Genomic DNA, 21,391 nt, shown 5'->3' on the forward strand with positions numbered 1-21,391 from the left:
GTTTCTTACCAGATTCAGGGATTTGAAGTCAGTTATCTAACTTTTTACACATCACCCTAGTATGGATTCTCAAAGTGTGCATCACAAGTTTAAGGTTTGCATATATCTGAAAAAGTAAGCTAGGAAGTATCTGAGACATCTTCTGTTACAACTGCCTGCCAGCCGTGAAATGGTTTCTCATTTGTTGTTATTTGATGGTGCACAATAATCCGACCAATAATGGCTGTAATATATGGCATATATATCTTTACTGGAATTTTACAGACTAGTTTGTTATATTTAATGTGACATATATCTAATCCAAGGCTGCAAATTATTTTTTATTTGAAGCATTAATTTGCCACTAAAAGTGAAGGATTTTTGATGTTAAATTTAGCGTAAAATTGGTCTGTAAAAGTAATTCTTAAAATCTACATTATAAAAATTCATAGTGCATTATTCTAGTGTGTTCATGTAAAGAAAATATGAAGATCATTTGAAAATATTTTTAAAGATTGCCATGAAATACCTGACTATGAAAGTGATAGATAGATAGATAGATAGATAGATAGATAATGTACTGACAGACAATTGAGCCCTGTCAATATTTTCATGCAAAAAGAATATCATTTAGTTGCAGTATAACACATTGTGCCGATTGAACATGTAATGTACTCTGAATTATGCAAACTGACCAATTTGCCCAGATCCCCTTTCCAACACTCTTCAGATGTGAACTCCATTAGTTATTTTTAACAAAACAAAATTGCTTTATCCATGTCCTATTTTTAAGCCAGAATACCATTATTTTGACACTTGCCTATTATTGAGAAACTACCACACCGAATCGGAGTTGCCGTGTCCTGATCTCTCCACTGTTCCCCTGTTTGGCCAATGGGCAAACATTTTCCCTTTTGTAAACCCCATGTTAATTATGTTACCTGTGTTTATGTGCTTTAGTATTTCTCCTTGCTTTTCCTGGTTAACCCTGCCTGTACCCAGTCTGTATCCATGCCCTGTATTCCATGTATTTCCGGTGTTCCCTGTAGCTCCTGATCCCTGGTGTCTGAGTATTCGTAAATGACCCACACATATCCCTCCTTTTTACCTTGTTACTTAAGTATAAAGTACTTGCCTGTTCTCAGTTCCCTTATTGACTATTGTCTGTGTTGCATGTTACCTGAGTGTGTTTGTGTTGATCCCTGCTGAAAGGCTTGTTCTTGGTCTGCATGTTGCTTCTTGTATTACTTCCGTGCCTTTGTTTAGACCCTTTGTGGCCCCATTTGTTTCTGGTTATTTTGAGTTCAGTTCACAATAAAGTTCCCCTTTGATCTTGTAAGCCGCATTGTGGACCATCTTCAATGCCCCAAGAAGACACAGATTCAGCTTAATCTCCTACTCCTTTGGTTTAAAAACACATCTTTTCATGCTAATTGGAATTCGTGTCAACCAGCAACTTTTAATATCAAATATCAGTTTCTACGTAGTTTTTAAACTCATTCATGCTGCCTCTTTTTGCAACATGCCTGTGTATGAATATAACCAAAGTCTATTTGTATGTAACCTTTCATTTTCAGACATCTACCAGAGAAGAAATAATAGAAATAACAAACACCTTTAAACCTTAAATAAAGAGAGCTGGATTTCTTCAGCTGGTCAGAGGCTTCCTGTGTGACTAATTGCCAAAGTCAGAAGCAGGGAATTAAAATCAGCTGCCCGAGGATAGTTCTGCGGGAGGCCTCAGATTCCCAGGAAGCCGCAGAGTGAGAGTGAGATATGTCATGCGGGAAGGCAGGACTGCTAGCCGGTGCTTAGCTGACATCCAGCTCTGGCTTGTGAGGCACACTAATCCCATAAAGTCACCAAACTGGGCACTCACAGACCAGGGAGCTGTGAAATCACCTTGAGGTCTGTCTATGTCGGCCACCCCCCGGCTTCATTTAAATGGATGAGCCTCCAAGACTCCAAGCCGTGAATTGATGAGGTACTTTAATTTTTCTCTTAAACCCAAAACCATAAGTCTGGACAAATGCGACTTGTCATGAGTGTGAGTGCTGCTCATTTGCATATCACCCTTGCAAGCGGCAAAATGCTGCAGTGCAACATTGAAGTATGGGGAAGATAAAGTTTTATGTGTTAGGAAAATAACAATCTTTCTGTTTCTGCTTCTGTTTTACCACCAGAGTGGAGAAAGCATGGCTATCAACTAAATTAACTTAATTTTAAAAATCTCATTTTAGCAACAATATTGGGCATTAATGTATATTTTGAAGGATGGATTCTTTCAGGAATGCTAATATCTTTAAAACGTGGACAGTTTCAGGGTTTCTTTTGTTATTTATTTAAACTAAAATGCTAAATACATCAATAACTATATTTTTCAAAATACCTTATATTTATTATTCTCTTGCACTGGATTTCATACCTCATTCTGGGATGCATTAGAGAATAGCGAAATGGAAACCACTGTTCACTTAAAAAAAGCATAAAACCTCCAATTCGGTTTTGTCTGAAAGCACATGGGTATGTCTGAAGACTCTATGTAATAATGAATCAAAGGTGGATGTTGTTTGGCCCTGTTACATCTAGGGAAAATAAAAACAAGTGTTATGTTGCTGGTGTGGTGATCTGGGTATCTTCTGCTGCCTCAGGACCTGGGCAAATTACCATAATTGTACATTGGGTCATGTCTGCCTTATAAATACATATTATATAATATTTTATCTCCAGTTATATATATATGTACTTTTTTTATTTGTATTTTTATATTGAAATGGGTATTAAAATGTTCTAAAAAAGAATGAGTCACATTGACAACCTGTAAGACAAACAAACACATAAAACTGCCATGACTGTACTAAGGGATTTTTCTAAAACAAGTGCTATTTCTAACAATCCCTGAGGCCGTAGGACAGGGCACAGCAGAAAACAGGTAACCACTTGCACTGGGGGGTTGCTGACCAGATGGAAGGTTCCAGAACAGTGTTGACAGAAGAAGGCTATAGTGCAGATGGTTGCTGGAGCCGGAGGACAACACAGTTGTGAAATGACACCAAGAGATAAAAACCAAACAAACAGATTACAAAACTGACACCACGACCATTAATACGAGACAAATAACACTGGCGTGCAAAGACTGAACCCTAAGAAAGTGCCATTGCTCAGAATGTGTCGAGACTGATATCTCTCTGGCGACACAGGTACTGTAGTAACTGGCGACTGGGACCTCTCTGGTGACACAGGTAGTAACTGGCACCACAGGATGTAACTAGAGACTGGGACCTCTCTGGTGACACAGGTAGTAACTGGCACCACAGGATGTAACTAGAGACTGGGACCTCTCTGATGACACAGAAAGTAACTTGCGACTGGGACCTCTCTGGTGACACAGGTAGTAACTGGCACCACAGGATGTAACTAGAGACTGGGACCTCTCTGATGACACAGAAAGTAACTTGCGACTGGGACCTCTCTGGTGACACAGGTAGTAACTGGCACCACAGGATGTAACTAGAGACTGGGACCTCTCTGATGACACAGAAAGTAACTTGCGACTGGGACCTCTCTGGTGACAGAGGAAGTAACTGGTGACACAAGAAGTAATTGGCGACACACGAATGACAAGCACAATATACAATTTGGTGTCTGATGTGAGTCATGTACCAACATTTTCACTCTTCAAGAAAAGGCATAAAATTAAATTGATGTGCTTACAGGTTTCTTGTAGTGAACATATTCTTTGTTGATTACTTATTTCCTATTTGACATGTATTCCTGCATTCTTCTCAAATGGTGCACATAACGTATGTACATGGTTCAGAGGACCATAAAGCTTTACTTAACTTGACTTTGCTTGATAATTCCAAAGCTCATTGCAGCCCAAAAAATAGTGATTAACGTCCTCCACTTCTTCTTTTGAATGGCATGCTACAGTATGTCATGTGAATAATTTGCATAGAAATATTTGTCTATTTAACTGCTTGAATTAGGCTTTTCCTTGTTGTTCACAGATGAAAGCAATTGTGATTCCCTTCCAAGCTTCCAAAATGCACACCTGTGTTAACAGACATTGTTTTATAATATCACAAACCTGGGAACAATTGACCAAACAAAACTGAAATATTATTGTTTTTAAGAGGTTTTCATTTCATTTCCTTCAGCTGAAAAACACATAAAAGTTGGCCAATAAGTTGAATAAGAAGGAAAAAGGCAATAAATTGAGTTTTCTTGTCAGTCTGTAGCAGATTTTCTGTCTGCTTCTAGAAGTTAAGCCTTCATTCTAAACCATGAAAAAGCTCCTAATCCCTGCTCTTCCACTCTGAAGGTACTTTAAGGAAATATTTTACACTCCATTCCACAACATCTTAGTTACGAAAATTCTTAACTCTCACGCTTCTGAGATTTCAACCTTGAAGTATGTTGACAGATTTCTGTTAGGAAAGTTCTAGGTTTTCTGTAAGATTCGTGTAAAGTAACAGGTTTCTGTCATTTTTCCTCACGAAATCCATGGATTCCTGACTTTCCACTACAATCCTTTCCAAAATCCTTCCAAAATATTATAGTCCTGAGAGAAGCAGAGAATCCCCAAATTCCTGATATTTAACATACAATTTTTAGCATACAATTTCTCAGCACAGCTGTATGCCTCAATTCAGAATTGCCCCCTGCACCGTGTCCCCTTTTCTGGTCTCTCTCCCCTCAGTACTGATAGTTGCACATCTCTCCGATTACTAGTCTATATAACTAGTTTGACCAGGAACCTGTGTCATCCAGCAAGATTTTTTGGTTATCAGGCCATGCAGTAATATGATGAGTTTGAACCCCCCAGCCATGTCCCCCCAAGGTATATTAGTTAGCTAGATTACTTGTTGTATTTACGGCACTTTATCTTCTGGACTTTTCCTTTGCTGACCCATATTTAGCCCCAAACTATCTTGCTAACCCAAAAATCCAGCTTTGTGACTCGGGTACCAGCTGTGCGAGGAATTGTCTCCATTTTGATGACATCTTTTGTTTGCCTGTTTTGTTTCCTACTGTGTGCCTGCAGACCTTGATACCTCTCTATCTGTGTTCTCGCTGTCCTGTGTCTGCAGATGTGCCTGCTTTACGTTCATACTTCACGCACGTGGATGTGACACCACGCGCGCGACTGTGGTGATGTAATTTTCGTCACAGGAGCCGGCCTCGGAGACTGCACTGGGCGGGGGGGGGGGCTGCACACACCACTCAATTTGAAACTATGCACCTGGTCCATTCAGCATGCTTTGATTGTTTATTAGCCAGGGGAAAAGTAGCAGGAAGTCTGAAAAGAGACTGGACCAAAGATTGTATATAAACTCGTTTTTCTACCCTCTCTGATCAGACTGGAAAGAGGTGTAGCTATCTGATTTGAGGAAAAGTTAAGCAAGTCCATAAATACCGGCATTTATTTTATATGATTCCTCTTAATGACATCATAAAGACTCCCAGACAGCTGCAAACTAAGAATCACATACAGGTGTGTTTCTAATTGCAATGTCACATGCCGTCTTTCTCCTTGTGTCAGTGTTATTATAAATATGATTTTCTAAATAAAGTTTTTGATGTTTTTAAAATATATTTTCAGTTTTCATTTGAAATCCTGTTTGCCTTTAGTTTTTTATTTTAAATGTGTATATCTATTTAGTTTGTATATATTTTACTTTCAGTTTAAGTTTTAGTAATTTTATTTTTGTTGATAAATGGAAAGGTGTAGGACCTTGCTAGCTTCTGCAAAATGTTGGGTTGTAGTGCATCCCACTAGGACCAGAGATAAACATATCATTACTTTAGATATATTGTATTTATATATAGCAATTATGTCAAGTACTTGACATTTTTAAATTTTTATTTCAGTTAGTTCTGGAAGCAATATTTATAGTTTTCATTTAGCTTCTTTAGTTTATATAGTTCATTTTGTTTTCGTATCTTATTTCAGATTACAAAAGAACAATCATAACTCTGTCTTGCATGCTGTAACATTCGTATCACATTTTATAAACATGACTTAAGAGCAGATGTGCTTTACAGTGCTATGCCAGGTGCTGCAGAGTAGTATGCAGTTGCCTGGTTTGTTGGCACTTGATGTACATTCAGGATCACAGTCGGTCTGGCACATCAGCTGTGTCTCACTGACTCCCCACTTTATTTAAGTATCCATACTGGATAATTTGTTTACTGACTCTCTGAGTAGTTTGGCAGTCAGTAAGTTGCCGAGTGCAGCATGTTCAGCTTTAGCACTTACTCATCAAAACTTGGGAGACTCATAAGACGAGTTAGACTCCCTTCAGTACCAAAACTCACCAAATGACTGTTTCTGATCATGCTGAAAGTTTGTTTGAGCGTTACGAGTTAAAATAACTGGTTAGTAAATATTCTAATCCCAAGAGTCCTTGCGAACAGCGTTTACTAGAATTTAGGTCGATACAATATAAACTAAAGCCTAAAGGTTACATATTCTGCATGTTAATGAATGAAAGATACAATATATATGGTTGTGGCTTTGGTATTGTATCTAAAGTATTTTCAGACATAATGTTTGTAGATTTCTTAAGATACCTTTACTGGCTTTTAGAGGCTCATTGTTTGTTTATATTTTACAAGCTAATGTCTGCATATGAGATTGTATTTCAGTAAAATTAGACATAAAGTGTATTATGAATGTTATAAATTCATAAGACTTCAAGATTAACTAACAATATTTTTATTAAAACAAGGTTTTAGTAAACATACTGTTTGAGTTAAAGTAATTTAACAGTAATTGAAGAACAGCAGTATTCTTATAGTAACATAACAGGAAACTAGAAATGCAAATAAATACAGCAAACTTAAAATACGCAAGGTATAGTTTTTCTCCATTTAAAACTAGTGAGACAGCCATAGAATCTCATTATGGCAGTTTTGTGCATCAAGATGCATTTTAGATGCACAATTTATAAAACAGCTACACAGCAGCGACAATAGTGTGGTTATTGTTTAATTTATATTTAGATATAAGCACTATATGTCAAACAGAACCCCCCCCCCCCCCAACTGATTCTTTGAATCGAACATTGAGTTAATTTAAACAAACAGTTTGATAGGATTGAATCGAACTTCCAATCACTAGACAGCAGGAGGTATGAAGCAGACCTGCACCTCGAGGAGCATCCTATTGGCTTACGGCTCATACTTCTGACCACATCTTCTGGCTCTGGGCTTTGATTTTGCTTTGCTCTGCATCTGCATCTCTGACGCCGGAGGGTTCAGTTACACGGCGATTATGGTGTTGCCAGTGATTGCCTGGTTGAAATGTTCAGATGAAAGTGTCATTCTGTTTGTTTAAATTAGAAGCTGTCTTCTCTTTAATGCCTCTAAAAAATAAACCAGCTAATTCATGAAAATCAAAACTCCAGCCTTGGTCACTGAATGGGGGAGAGTGAAGAAAAGATGAATGTATCATTTCATCATTCTCAGATCAGCATCCATCACCCTGCATATATATAATCATGCAATATCCTCTTCCAGTAGTAATTAACACACAGGTTGATGTGTATTGCTGCAAATTCAATCCTCTATCCTCTACAAGTTTGCTTTCAGGCAGGCAAAGGACAAGAAAATACCCTTCCTCTCAGAACTTTTTAAAGTAATTGAAATAAACTGTGCAGCGACTTCATTATGAACGGCTGCTTACCTTTGTGTAATATTCTACAATTTTGTATCTGTCATAGAAACAATCTGGACAGTATGATTTTTTAAATACACGAAAACTTAAAATCAGCTTAACACGGAAACTTAAAACTCCCCTTGCACTGAAACGGAAGGCAGCCACTGCTTTTGTAGATACCGTCAGCCCTCCATTTCCACCGCTTCCGCATCTGTGGAGTCAACCAACCGCAGACTGAAAATATTTTTAAAAAAATTCCATAAAGTTCTAAGCTGAAGCACTAAGCTGAATCCACACGATGATAGTGTTTGTACTGAACCTGGACAGATTTTTTTTCTTGTCCTTAATTCCTAAACAATACAGTACAACCACTACTTACATAGCATTAACATTGTATTAGATATTATAAGTAACCTACAGTTTATTTAAAGTATGTGGGAGGATGTGCCAGGGTTATATGCAAATACCATGCTATTATATGAGAGACTTGAGCATCTACAGATTCTGGTTTCGGAGAGGGCTCCTGGCCCCAGTTCCTGTGGACACTGAGGTGCGGCTGTATATTATTTCTCAATGGCAGTCATCTCACTGTTTTCTAGTCAAATTGTGCTGACCTACTGATGCATGTCCCCGGTAATGCATGTCTGACAGTCATGCCAGACACCAAGTAACTAAAAATGCTGAAATGACAGCACGGTGTATCAGTGGGTAGGTCCTTGGCCTCATGCCTTCAAGGGCTGTAGTTTTGCCTCAGCTCCGTGTTTGGAGTTTTCTTATTTGCCTTGTGTCTGTGCGGCTCTCCTCTGGGTAGCCCAGCTTCCTCTCACAGCCCAAACATACGCAGTCGAGGTGAGGTGGTGACTGTGCTTCACGCAGTAGGATGCAGACTTTCTGTGACTCTGATTTCGATAAAGAGGATGGGTGCCACTTTACAATAAGGCTACCATAAAACACAAAACTAAGCAAAACAGTCATTTTCATCAGTGATTTTACTGAGGGTGCAGGCCATGCACCCTCTATTCATCACATAAAAGTGGTACTTTAACACACTAAGTTCAATAAAATTTAATTATACTGTATGGCTTATGTTAGTCATATCAATGTGCATGTGTGATACTTTAGCCCTAACGATTGAAAGTACCTCCCATTTTGAGGTCATCATGCTGATTTTTCCATCCCAAATGGTAACTTTGCCACACCCCCCACTGAGTACTTAGCCCTGTTTCTGCACGGCACTGGTCTGTATGACTGGTTGGGATCTCTCACTTTGCACCCCCTGGGAGGGAAGCCTAGCATTGCCTATGCTCAGAGTTAGTAAATGCAGCAATGAGCTCTGCAGTTACCTATGGTTCACGGTACAGAAGGAACAGTTTTGTGATTCCTAATATACACTATACTGCCAAAAATATTTGGACACTCCTCCAAATCATTGAATTCAGCTGATCCAATCACTTCCATAGCCACAGGTGTATAAAATCAAGCACCTAGGCATGCAGACTGCTTCTATAAACATTTGTGAAAGAATGGGTCACTCTTTGGAGCTCAGTGAAGTCAAGTGCAGTACCGTGATAGGATGCCACCTGTGCATAAGTCCATGCATGAAATTTCCTCGCTACTAAATATTCCACAGTGAACTGTTAGTGGTATATTTACAAAGTGGAAGCAAATGGGAACAACAGCAACTCAGCTACATAGTGGTAGGCCACGTAAAATCACAGAGCGGGAACAACGCATGCTAAGGCACACAGTGTGCAGAAGTCGCCAACTGTCTGCAAAGTCAATAGCTACAGACCTCCAAACTTCATGTGGCCTTCAGATTACCTCAAGAACAGTGCATAGGGAACTTCATGGAATGGGTTTCCATGGCCGAGCAGCTGCATCCAAGCCTTACAGTGGTGTGAAGCATGCCATTGGACTCTAGAGCAGTGGAGACGTGTTCTCTGAAGTGACGAATCACGCTTTTCTGTCTGGTAGTCCGATGGACGAGTCTGGGTTTGGTGCTTGCCAGGAGAACAGTAATTGCCTGAATGCATTGTGCCAAGTATACTGTAAAGTTTGATGGAGGGGTGATTATGGTGTGGGGTTGTTTTTCAGGGGTTGGGCTTGCCCCTTAGTTCCAGTGAAAGGAACTCTTAATGCTGCAACATCCATAGCCATTTTGGACAATTTCATGCTCTCAACTTCACGGGAGCAGTTTGGGGATGGCCCCTTCCTATTCCAACATGACTGTGCACCAGTGCACAAATCAAGGTCCATAAGGACATGGAGAAGCGAGTCTGGTGTGGAGGAACTTGACTGGCTTGCACAGAGCCCTGACCTCAACCCAATAGAACACCTTTGGGATGAATTAGAGCGGAGACTGTGAGCCAGACCTTCTCATCCAACATCTGTGCCTGGCTTCATAAATACCCTTCTTGAAGAGTGGTCAAAAAATTCCCAGAAACACATTCCTAAACCTTGTGGATAGCCTTCCCAGAAGAGTTGAAGCTGTTATAGCTGCAAAGGGTGAGCTGACTCCACATTAAAGCCTATGTATTAATAATGGGATGTCATTAAAGTTCATGTGTGTGTAAAGGCAGGTGTCCCAATACTTTTGGCAATATAGTGTAGTTTTGGAGGGGTCTGTTCAACGGTGCTAAAAACACATTTACAATCATGATTTTTTTATTTCAAGCCAGTTATTTTTTTCCTGAGCAATTGAATATATGGCTGTGAAAATTACTATGTCATATAGCATTGATATATACACACATACATGTAACAAATAGTGCTATTTTAGCAGCACCAACACAGTATGCATTTGTCCTTAAGAAGTAGAGTATTTTCTATAATTACTCTTACAATGGTTAATTTCCGCAGAGGGATATTAGTAGTTCCACTGTCTGTGCAATTTAACTACTTGTAGTATCTCCGTTTTACGATATTTGGAATTATGAAGAGATAAAGTAAATTAGCTGATGCTGCGAATAACAATGTAACCCAACAACTCTATTCTTTTTTGATTACCAGATGAGGTTTTATACCAGAAAACAAACTTCAGGAGTTGCGCAAATGAAAAATTACAAAAACACTTTAGAAGCTATTCTTCTGTATTCATCTACTTCTTCTGGTATTCTTTCTGGGTGTAAAAGCATCAGCGGATCCCATCCGGCAGAGTTTCTTCCTTCTTGGCATCAGAAGCAGTCTCACCGATTGAGAAGGTAACCCATAGCTCTTGAGCATAATTTTCTATTACACTGAAGGTACTCCTGTTAATTAAGTACTGCATATGGTAAAGTAAACATGAAACATTATTTTGCACATGTATTTATAAGAAATACCTCAATAAATTTCAAGCACAGGCACTCAGTGGGGTGCACAGAGGCCATAGATATCCAGGACAGTCGATGTGTGGCGGTTTCATATTTCTATTTATCTATTTATCTAAATTACAAACAATTCTGGACATCTCCTTCAGGGGGCGATCATCTTGGAGCATCTTTAGTAATCAACTCATTTCAACTTGCTGTAGTGGCCAGTGTAAACAGAACCAGACATGCTCTTGTTTATGTGAGTCAAATTGAGTGTTTTCACTTGTTTTCTTCACCCAATAACAACTCAATTCTTATCATATTAATAGCACTGTTTGCAAACAGGTGGGCGATCAGGACAGCTTCCTGACTCAGACACTCAAGCAAGTGACTCTTGTTATTTTCATTCTCCTTACAAAGTTCTAAAAATATATTTAGTTTCTTACAATATACATTTGAAATGTAGACTGTTCAGTTTTTCTGGGGGTGTTTTTTTAATGTTTCTATGACAAAAACACCTGAAGTGTTTAAAGCGGTTTGGTGAGATTTCTGTTTGTTCCTCTGGGCGAGATCGCTGACTCCAGACAGCTAAGAAACACCGTCTTATCTTGTTTGCATGGGCTTCCTCTAGGTATTCTGATTTCTTCTTGTAGTTCTAAAATTTTTTTTGTTTTTTCCTGCCTTGTGTTTCTGGTGATAGTCTCCAAACTTATCGTCATCCTGTGCTGGACAGGCAGTTGGGAAAACAATGAAGGCATCTTTTTTTTTTATCTTTTTGCTTGTCATTTAACTTCATTGTTTTATAGCTGTAGGACATTCTGTATAGTGAACTCACACAATTTACCATGCATAAGGTGATATATAACTCAAGGATATCCTTCTTTTGCCAAGCTTTGCACTTTACCTATGTTACTCATACAGTAGGTCACAGTTGAAGCATAGGCACAATTTTCAATAAGTATAAATCTGATTACGCCATCTATCCTGGCAAGTGTTCTACAGTTTAACAAATTTAAGATAATAGCAAAATTTAAACCCTTATACAGTAAAACCTCGGATTGAGAGCATAATTCGGAAACGTGCTCGTAATCCAAAGTGCCATACCACATCAGACTCCCTCTCCATGTTCAAGAAATGCCTCTAGACCCAGCTATTCCAGGATTTCCTCTACTAGCCTGATGTCCCTCTATGTTCCTTGAATGTTCTTAATGTTGCACTTCTCATTGTTGAATTGTCTTCTTAGGCTAGAAGATTTTATGTTGTTCTTGTTCTACTTACACTTGTTACTTGTCAGGATCGGTGCCTGTCTGCTCTTGTCCTATGTGTCTTATTCCCGTTTGGCCAGCAGGTGTTGCTGGCCATCCTGTTGCTTCCTGTCTTGTACCTCATTTGTCTCTCTAGTGTTTGCTTCCTCCCTATGCCGCTGTACATCTTACCTGGCTAAGTGCTTCACCACTGTTATTAGCTTCCCTTTTGGGGTTGTGGGTTCAAGGCTGGCCAGAGGCCAATCTCAAAAATGTTTTTTATTTTAGTTCTCCTGGTTTCATATTTGTATAGGTATTTCAGTTACAGTTCATTGTCCTTATTTCCTGTTCATTCAGTTGCCCTAGTTTTGTTTCCCTTAGTGTTTGCTCCTTTTCTCCCTATCTGTTAATTGACCTTTCACTGCCTGTTAATTATAATCCACCTCACCTGTGTTTAGTTAATTGTGTTCCCTTTGATTGAGTTGATTACAAGTTACACCTGTCCTTTGCTTGTGTATTTAAGTGCCTGCTCGCACTCAGTTTGTTAGTCTGTCATTGATCATGTTACCATGTGTTGGAAGTTCTGTACCCTTGCCTATTCCTGTTTTTTTTTGGTTTTTGTTTTTGTTTGTGTGTTCTGTTCCCTTTAGTCCAATTATCTGGAGCCATAAGTGGACCGGTACCTTCCTTTCTCTATCTGCACTATGACTCTGGTCCATAATAATTACTGGCCGGAATTACTGGAATCCCAGCTTCGACTATTTGACAGTCGTATATTTGTAATGTTCTACTTGCCTCACTTATACATTGCTTTGGACAAAAATGTCTCCCAAAAATAATCAATGTATAATCGATTATGTACTCTGTGATTGCATGAGGAAGCAACAGAGGCACTTAAGTATTTATGGGTGCCTGCACACACTGTGAAATTCAAATTCGAATGGAAATTCTGGATCCTGTTTTAAACCCTAATTCAAATTCATGAATCGCATCAAAATTTCAGGGCCATTCTCAGTTCAGTCCTAAATGGTGCACACCCCTGGATGCAGATCATCAAATAGGATGTAACCAAAATACACCTAATTTTTGTGTCTTAGATTCCATAATTTACATAGATTTATCAGTAATCCAGATTATTGTAATAAAACTTCAGTTAATGAATATACCAGTTACTTCTTGTTCTCTTTACCTTTCAGGCAAAACTAATGTCTGCAGCTTGCTTTTGTTTTCGTATTTTTGTTATGTGTTTTTCTGAGGAGTGTGGACTGGCAAAGGTTTTGAACAAAAATGATACATAATGGATCAGCTAGAAGCTGTCTGTCTGTCCTGATGTTACCTCCCTCCAATTCCAAGTGCACACAACCCGAATTCCCAGGACAGTGTTGACCTCTGCCTTGTGTGGGTAATAACATTAGATTTGCATGTATTTTCTAAACCCTGTTTGTATACAATAATTCAACCTGTGCAACATAGTCACATGCAGACATTTTTGTGCACAATTCCTACCATGTGAACATACTTAAATCAATATTATTGATGAAAGTAGATTTAGAGGTTGTAAAATGTTGTAATGACTTTAATTCCACCAAAAGCAAAGGTTTGACTGAGACAGACAGATAGATATAGATAGATCCCAGGTTAAGACTGCATGTGCAATTAAACATTTTGTAATACGTGTAAGTATGTAAGATGTAATACAGGTCTGCATTGCTTAATGACCACATATAGTAATAATAATAATAATAATAATAATAATAGTAATAATAATAGCAATAATAAATTCTCTCACACAATTCTTATTATTACATATGATGCAGTTGAGGGTTTTTCTATGGGGTACAGTACAGTACTGTACCAAATGCAATGCAGTACTACAGTGACAGTACAGTACTGAATATAAAATAAAGGCATAAAAGTGTTGACTGACACAATGGAAATAAATTCTCCATATTTTCCTTCTTTGTTTTATTTTACAGCAAAGTTTCAAGTTCTGTTGCTTTCCTTTGTCTTGTGGGAGCACTTGTGGGGACATTCTCCTTTCACTTTTCCCCATCTTGTTCTCCATACAGGTGACAGCATGCTTAGGGCTCACAGCAAAGGGGCCTGTGGAGGTTAAGGGCCATGCTCAAGGGCCCATGGACACGTGATTACTCAACCAACACCAGGCTTGAATGGGTCACCTTTTGGTTACAGGCACAGAGGCTTTGCCTGCTGAGCCACAAATCACCCTCTTCAAGTTGCTCTATGCTATTTCTATGGGTATATCAGTAAGGGACACAAACCTGTATTCGTTTCCATGCAGAGATGGGTAAAACAAAAGTCCAGACCAAGATTTTGTTTCAACCAACCAGTTGAGTACTTTTCATTGAATCTTTATGCTCAAATAGTTGGTTGTAAGAAAATCTTAGTCTGGACTTTTGCTTTCTGGACCTGCACTACCCATCTCTGCATGACCTAAATTACCAACCATGCAAGATGTGACTGTCATTCTGGATTCTGTTTCATTACTGTAATAATATTCAAAGAGATCTCCATGAATGATTTCGAGCCAGGAATGTATGAGTTGGATTTTTGTTTGACAACATTGGGGCGAATGATGCTGAGCGTCTTCTCTCTTAAGGCTGATACTGTATTATACGCCTGAAATGAGGTTAAGTTCAGGAACTCCTGCTATGGTGAGCAACCCTCATTACTAGATTGCTCTTCATTCTTTCATACTGCAGTCCCTTTCCTTCACACAAGGGAGGTTGCTGTCTCTCTAGATCATTTCATCCAGGGACTTCAGACGACACATGTAAATGAGTGACATTAGCATACTGCATCCTCTGCACAAAGGGTGATGGCGGGTCGCCGAATGTTAATATCACTCCTTAACTAATGCCAAAGTTAATTATGCCCTTGAATGGACTTTTCGGTCCTGAATACAAAAGGATACAACTGACAACTTTTTTTTTTTTAATAAATTCCTATATATCTATACCATTATAGCTTAACTACCTTAACAAATAAAAATCACCTTTTGTGGTGGTTATTTCTTTCTTTTAAGAAATGTAACACCTGAACAGGGAATGTAGGAGGTGAAATTCAAAGGGTTGATTTATATTTATAAATATATTATCAGGTAATGTCATGGTTTTGTTTCAGCTGAAGGTGGGTTTTTCCTCTGTTCCAGATCTTTCTGTCCTGCTGAAACTTTCGTTTTTCCATTCCGTGGTTTTATCTTGTGTTGAATGGATCTGACATGCTATCCCATCCCATCCCATTCCATCCAAGCCTCCGTAAGGGCTTCAGGTTCATTCATTTTCACACACGCCTCGTATTGAACAGCAGTGTAAGACAGGTAGGTATAAATGGGTACAGTAATACTTATAGTGCCCTCCACAATTATTGGCACCCCTTCTAAAGATTTGTAAAAAAGGGTTAGAAAAAATCTACCTTTTGGTGATGCAGCTTTATGTCACGCTGAAAAATTGAGAAATATCCAACCTTTCATTAACATAAATTTATTCCAAGAAAAAAAAATCCTTCATCAAGAAATAATTATCTTTAACAAAAACACATGTGCCACGATTACGGACTGCTTTTAATACTTTGTACAACCTCCCTTTGCCAGTATAACAGCACTGGGTCTTCTCCTATAACATTTTATAAGGTTGGAGAATACCAAGCAGGGCAATTGAGACCATTCCTCTTTACAGAATCTCTCCAGATCATCCAGGGTCCGAGGCCCTCTCTTGTGCACTCTCCTCTTCAGCTCAGCCCATAGGTTTCAATGGGGTTCAGGTCAGGGGACTGAGGTGACCATGGCAGAAGCTTGATTCTGCGGTCAGCTAACCATTTTTGTGTTGATTTGGACATGTGCTTAGGATCACTGTCTAGCTGGAAGATCCAATGACGGCCCAGTTTTTGTTTCCCAGCAGAGGCAGCCAATTTTTGATTTAAAATGTCTGGTATTTCATGGAGTCCATAATGCCACGTACCCTAACAAGGTTTATGAAGTTCAACACACTTCTCCCTCATTTGGTTTGCATGTTCTCTTATCTTTCCCATGCTGATGGATTACGGGAATTTGGGCTCTGTGTCACCTAATGTTCATATCCCTGTTAACCAGGAAGTCATGGATTATAGCTTGAAGGTTCCTATTCACTCCACTAAACTCAAAGATGTACAATTTACAGGGGAAACATGCTTTGGTTACATTGTGTTCACTATAATTTCCAGGGCTGCCAATAATCGTGGCACATGTGTTTTTGTAACGATAATTATTTCTTGATGAAGGATTTTTTTTTCTTGGAATAAATTTATTTTAATCAGTAAGGTTGAATTTTTCTCAATTTTTCAGTGTGACATGAAGCTGCCTCATCAAAAGGTGGATTTTTTCTAACCCTTTTTACAAATATTTATAAGGGGTGCCAATAATTGTGTAGTGCGCTGTAATAATAACAGATGTCGGACAAAATGCTTGCCGATTGTTCTGCTACCATGACTAAAATAAATGAATGCCAATCTGTGACTTTTCAAAACAAACTTAACATTTATTTAACAGCTGGGTCAGATATTTTATTTTGGGTCAGATATTTATTGATTAGATGGCTTCATTTCTATTGCTTTTAAGTACAAATTACATAGTATGAAATTATTCTAGTAAATTTACTTGCTTCACAAACCTAGGTTAGATTTGACATTATTATTCAAATCAATAAGCAATACTGCTTAAAAGACATCCTCAAAAATCAGGACACATTTTGTGCATTTCCCATATATAGTGGCAGAGCAAAGAAACCGACAGATGACTGAACTGACACGCAGATGGCTGAATTTCGAAATGCGCAAGAGATGAGTAGTTCAAAAGCAATGACATGAGAAAAAGGTATTTCTTTTTTGTTTGCAATAATACAATTTTATGATATATTCAGTTTCAAAGACACGTTTACTGGCTTCTGATATATGTAACATATGAGGTGACCTAATATAAAAGAAATTCAATGAAGCCAATAAATGAAAATATTGTTAACCAAAAAGGAAGTGCCTGACCCTCATTTTGAAGCCTACCCACTGAACAAATATACACTAAAGGGACAAAAATATTGAGACACGCCACTTAAAAATTGAAGTGTTTCCTTCTGACTCATTGGTGTATAAAATCAACAACCTAGCCATTCAGTTGTGTTGACAAATATTAGTGATGGAAAGTGTCATTTTGAAGAGCTCAGTGCAAGCAAGGTACTATCATAGGATGCCACTTTCAAATTTCTTTCCTGCTAGATATTTCATGGTCAACAATAAGTGTTATTATTGCAAGTGGGAGCACTTATGAACAACAGAAACACAACCACAAAGTGGCAGAGCACATAAAGTAACAGAGTGGGGTCGCCCAGTGCTGAGGTACATGGTACATAAAGTTGCCGATACTCTATTGATCTAATAACAGCAGAGTTCCAAACTTCCTCTAGCACAAAAACATGGAATGGGCTTCCATGGCCAAGCAGCTACATGCAAGCCTCACGTCACTAAAAGCGCAATGCCAAGTCTTGGATGGAGTGGTGTAAAGCATGCTGACACTGGACTCTGGAGCAGTGGAAATGTGTTCTTTGGAGTGACAAATCTTGAAATTTTCTGTCTGGCAGTCTGATGGACAAGTCTGAGTTTGGTAGATGCCAGGAGAACCTTGTCTGACTGCACTGTGCCAAATATAAAATTTGGTGCTGGAGGGAGAATGGAATGGGATTGTTTTTCAATGGATGGCCCGTTAGTTCCACTGAAAGAAACTGTTAATGCTTCAGCATACCAAGACATTTTGGACAATTCTATGCTTCCAACAGTTTGGGGATGGCCCTTTTCTGTTCCAGCATGTATGGGCCCCAGTGTACAAAGCAACATCCATTAAGACATGGTTGGGTGAGTTTGCTGTGGAAGACTGGCCCGCACAGAGCCCTGACCTCAACCCCATAAAACACCTTTGGGATGAACTATAACAAAGATTGTGAGTCAAGCCTTCGCATCCAATTGTTGCGATCGCCCGGTGGGCAGGAAGGCAGCGAAGCCGTGGAGTCAGGAATAGGGGTTTTTTTCCTCAAAATGACAGGGCAGGGTACAGCACGATAAACAACATCAATGACAGACCTGGGGAAACAGACTTGAATGCAGACTGAAATACACAAGCCAAGCCGAAATAACAGGAAACAGGTAATTATAATCGGGGCAGCACATGCGGTTAATGAGGGGGCGTGGCACACACGAGGACGAGCTGGGCATGACAGCAATATCAGTGCCCGAACTCATAAATGCTCTTCTGGATGAATTAAAGCCTGGTATAACAGCAAAGGGGGGACCAACTCCATATTGATGCCTATGGATTTAGGATGGGATGTCATAAAAGTTCCTATAGGTGTAATGGTCAGGTATCCCAATGCTTTTGTCTGTATACTGTACGTTCAAAATAATTGAAAAGATAAAGTTTGAAAAGATATCGCCTGAGGAGCCAGAATGAAAGTTTTGATGACGTCTTTTCTGAACGTCCAATATTGGGTAATACATGTGTCTTGCACGTCCACAGATATCCAAATCATCTCCTAGCCAGATGTTCAAATATTGAACTGCATATCTATGATGTCCAAGATACTGAACCTGAATTGCCAGTCATGCAGGCATACAGATATGGTCCCGAACCATCTGATGCAATGCAGATATTATTCATATGTCTAGCAGGCGTCTTATGTTTGCTAGGTATGATTGATGCTTCTTTTTCCTCTTACTTTCACTTCAGTTGGTTTTAACAGCCCTGTTGCTGTCATTAGGCAAAGGTATTCTCACGGGGCTGGGGGCCAAAACTGTAAACACCTAGCATTTTTGCCATTACGCTTTCAAAATTAGCACATGAATATGGACGATAGCTACAAATAGCTGGAGCAACAGCACAAGTTCTGCAATCTCTAAAACTTGGAAGTGTTTCCACAATTTTGGCCACTAGTGTAGAACGATCTCCCATGAAAGTAGCAGTGACTCCGAAATTTGCTGCCATTGGATGGAATGGTAGGTGGTATGATGTTTACCATGTGATCATTCTCAGACCACCAGCAACCTCCAAACTAGCAGGGGTACGGTATGTCATTTCAAAATGAACACTGCTAGACCTGGTCAGTTACCCATCATTAGAGGTAACTGATTGACATAATTCTTCACCTCTGAAGGTAAAAAGAGTTCCACCAATCTGCTCATAACAGGTTCGTCACAGTGAAAATGTATCTTTATAGTTAAACTTTGCATTTAATATTGGACTAACTCTTCTATTTTTTCATTGCTCCATAAACTTTCTGAAAATCACAGAACACTGTTGGAATGTCGTCCCAGCTAGTTCCCAGTCTGGTTGGCCCCATTACCAATTTATCATTCTTGCAGGAACACACTATTTAGAGTGAAGGCTTTTTACTGCAAATCTGTTACTCTCAGAAACCAGTGTGATTATGCATTATGTAAATGGAGTGATTCCAAGCTCAGGATGGAACACAGTGGAAAAATTGACACACCAAGAGCTGCAGTTTAAAGAAATAACTTTATCTTAATATTCATTGTGGGTTTTTTTTCTTCTCTGATAGAATGAACAACAAGCGCATCCTTAAATTGTTTCTTCTCCTGCTAACACTAATGTTGGAAAGCCATAAAGGTTCAAGAAGGTCCTCATAATGTGATAAAAACCTGCTATTTTGACATATTTTCACTCCCCACAAGAAAGAACTCAATTTTATAAAAACATCAGTGAAGCCAATCAAAAAAGTAAAATAGCTAAAAGACATATTTTGTTTGGTTACTTATGGATAAGGATAGGTCTGAGTAGGGGTTAAGGTCACCATTGCTGAGATTAGGGTTTTACTCATAGAAATAAATGGATGGTCCCCACAATAAGTACAGGCCTACAGTATGTGTGTGTGTGTTTGAGGAGGGCTTTCCTGAATAATCAGTCACAGTGATAAATGCTGTGTTCGTCTTGCGAGATATAACAATATTACAGCTGTTTCAGAAGATGGATGTTTTTTCAGAATATAGTCCTTGCCAAGAAAAAATGAACTTCCATTCTGGTTGTGAGAAATCAGTTTCTAGAGTGCTGCGATTTGCTGAAAATCTCTTGACGAGCAGAGACAGCAGAGCCTAATGGAGCCTGAATGGCAAGCATCCACGTCCGGTGCTGCTGCCAGACAGCAAAAGGGCCATTTCTGTGTCATTTATTTTCACGGGGGCTTACGCCTCCATAGCAAAGTGTCATTACCTTTACCTCTTAATCATCTCATTGCGTGCTGTTAAATCACCTTCAGCAGGCTTATTTGCGGTCAGCTTAGTTGCTAAAGTTGAGTACAGAGCACTAGCAGTGACAGAAAGGCGGAGGTAGGTTTAGAAATTTTTAGTCACTAAATTTTATTTCAGTCTTCCTGGTCATTTTGGTATTTCCTAAAATAAGTAGCAGGCAGAGTGAGTTAATTTGAGGGGTTTCTCTACATTAACACCAGCATATTGTCTTTGACTTGGATTCTGCTGGGGAAGTTGTGCCTTGCTGTCAGGGAAGGGTTGCTGATCCTGCAGTAGAACATCAAAGACGAGGAATGATAAGAGAAGATGTAAAGTAGGGCATACTGAGTTCAACGTGTCCCTGGGTCAACAAGGGAGGGGCTTGTATTTCTCTTCTTTCACCAGTCACATTCTTCATTGTATGTCATTACCACATTGGTCCATTTTTTTCTCATTTTCAAAGTCAAGGCTTCCAACCACCTAGCTGGTGGTGTGATTGATCAAAGAATTACAATACATGGAAGATTGTGATTGCTTAAAGAACTAAAATGCAAGAAAGACTGTGACTGGTTAAATGCAAACCCCTCCCTTGTTGACCAAGGGACCCATCGAACTTGGGAAAATCAGGACGTGCGTGGAAGGTAGTTGGGCTGCCAAGAACTCTGATGTGAGGTCAAGAATAAATGATTGTAAATGATTGTTAAACAGCGTTGGGGTGACTTAAAACACCCCCTGTAAATTTATGTTGATATCTTCACTTGTGTCACTGTAAGGGATGGGCATTTCGGCCAGCAGTTCATACCTTGTTAACAAAATTGGGAACACCTGTGACATCCTTTTAAAACAGTAAGTCAAGCCAAAACGAGCCCAGATGCCACCTTATCTGCTCTACACACAGATTTCTAAGCAGGTGGTCCAGCAGGTGGTTAGCTTTA

At 39.2% G+C, this 21,391-nt stretch overlaps 1 long non-coding RNA gene across 1 annotated transcript in view; it reads left to right on the top strand.

The window, feature by feature from the left end:
* Window positions 1-21,391, top strand: part of LOC125721209 (uncharacterized) — a 47,266-nt gene that overhangs the window by 14,796 nt on the left and 11,079 nt on the right. The window contains exons 2-6 of the long non-coding RNA XR_007385723.1: window positions 10,774-10,842; window positions 11,100-11,191; window positions 13,436-13,574; window positions 14,246-15,516; window positions 16,943-17,046. This is a non-coding gene — a long non-coding RNA (uncharacterized LOC125721209). The remainder of the gene's footprint in view (window positions 1-10,773; window positions 10,843-11,099; window positions 11,192-13,435; window positions 13,575-14,245; window positions 15,517-16,942; window positions 17,047-21,391) is intronic.

This window comes from Brienomyrus brachyistius, unplaced genomic scaffold (assembly GCF_023856365.1).
Source record: "Brienomyrus brachyistius isolate T26 unplaced genomic scaffold, BBRACH_0.4 scaffold32, whole genome shotgun sequence".
Taxonomy (NCBI): Eukaryota; Metazoa; Chordata; class Actinopteri; order Osteoglossiformes; family Mormyridae; genus Brienomyrus; species Brienomyrus brachyistius.